General features: G+C 31.3%; 1 protein-coding gene across 1 annotated transcript in view; it reads right to left on the bottom strand.

Moving 5' to 3' along the window:
* LOC106881277 (amine oxidase [flavin-containing]) overlaps positions 1-2,019 on the bottom strand; it is an 89,951-nt gene that overhangs the window by 61,051 nt on the left and 26,881 nt on the right. The gene's annotated exons all lie outside the window — the stretch shown is intronic.

Here is a 2,019-nt window from a genome sequence, read left to right as displayed (position 1 = left end):
ATATACATATATATAAGACAGAGTGTAGGCGTTAATCGTAGAAAGTCGTAAGATGTCGCTTTGGTAATTTGTCGGAATACCGTTTGTTGGTTCGTGTATGGTAAGTGGAGAGTTTGTAGAATTGTTGCGTTGTTGTTTACACTGTTTCGTTATATATTTTATTGTTACCACACGGTTATTCTGCAAACAAGTATTGTCATGAATAGTGGCGATATTACATTAATTGGCGATGAGTAACTACGTTTCAATATATATAATAAAGCGTATGGAGACTTTTACACCCACAAATTTTATTTATAATCATATACAGCCTATTATAGTAACCTACACGTGTTTCCGCTGCAGCGACTACTCATTGCTGCAAAGAATTCACGGAGTGAATAGAATTAAAGCTTTGTTAAATGTTTTTGTAGCTTCCATAAATTGGAAAATCTTATTGTTGGTGGATTCTTGAAAATATATTGCACCTCCAATCTTGGTAACCAAAATAATGCCATTGAAATAGTCTCCCACAAGCATAACGATGATTCCATATAGCCTTATGATAGAATATTATTCAAAGAAACTATGGATCGTTGGAAGCTAACGGTCTTTTTAACCTTGCTCAGTATCTGGTGCGTTTTTTACGTTAAGCGATCTGATAGAGATGACGAATCAAATGCCTTTGATTGAGACAGCGAGTCAAATGTCTATGCGAGTACATATATGCATACATACGCACATATATGTGCGTTTATGAATACCTTTTCATACAAGTTCATAAAGTACCTATCACACGTGCTACACAGGACATATTTACCTGACGTCAGTGCATCATATACGATACACATTACCAAGTTTTTCCGACTACCAGAGTAACTTAGGACTTATGGGAGGAAAGCGTTATATTACTTAGAACGTACGTAAAAAGGCCTGACTAAAAGTCTGAAAACAAGCATGGACGTTTAGAACTAACTTGTGAAACTGATTTAGACAAACGAAGGATTAAATTGCGCGACATGTAACCATAAAGTTAGAACTCCACATATCCCATTTCACTCGGAGACTTAGTCCGATTATTACATCCTTCTAATGACTTTCACACACGTCTTTGAATTAATTACTTATCCCATACAGGGAAAGGAAAATTTAATACATCAATCACAGTTTAATATAGACTTTTATAAATAAAACAGATTCACTCCATTTATTTACCATTTGATTCAGAATTTATTTTACAATTTTTCTAAATCTATACGTTTTTAGCTGTCACAACGTTTAATTCAATTTATTAGATACATTAGACGGTTGTAAACATCTACTATGATTATACACCGCATTATGGACATTAAAAAGGGCTCGATCGTTTACACATTAACATCCATAGTGAAATTGTATTTAAAAACACTACTGCTAAGGCTTATAACATTAATCAAGTATTTAGTTACACTGATTTCAATACTCATCACATTTTCTGTTGTTAGTTATATAACCTAAAATTATTGAGATGCCGGAAGTGTTTGTTTTTCAAACTAAACTTTGCTATGGAGTATAACCATAAATTTTAGGTATCTCTACATTTTCATTTTTATTGATTTATTGATCACGTAGTTTGTTTATGTCCGATAAAATTCTATTTACCGAAGAGATTTAATGAAAACTAAACTATAATGGTAACGGAATCTGAACTTTGATAGCATTGTTAGAGCATCAAACAAAATATCTTTGAGAATTTAGTTACGACTCTTAATGATCTGAGATCAACTTCCGCAGAGGTAAGCTTTGTCTTTCATCTTTTCGAGGTCGATAAAATAAGTACCAGTTGAGCACTGGTGTCGATATAATTGACATGGGCTCTCACCTCAATTTTGCTGGCTTGTGCTAAAATTTGAAACCATTATTATTATTATTATTATTATTATTATTATTATTATTATTATTATTATTATTATTATTATTATCATTATCATTATCATTATTATTATTATTATTATTATTATTATTATTATTATTATTATTATTATTATTATTAGTCAAGAC

This window comes from Octopus bimaculoides, chromosome 8, assembly GCF_001194135.2.
Source record: "Octopus bimaculoides isolate UCB-OBI-ISO-001 chromosome 8, ASM119413v2, whole genome shotgun sequence".
NCBI classification, from domain to species: Eukaryota; Metazoa; Mollusca; class Cephalopoda; order Octopoda; family Octopodidae; genus Octopus; species Octopus bimaculoides.
This window is presented reverse-complemented; position numbering and strand designations above follow the sequence as displayed.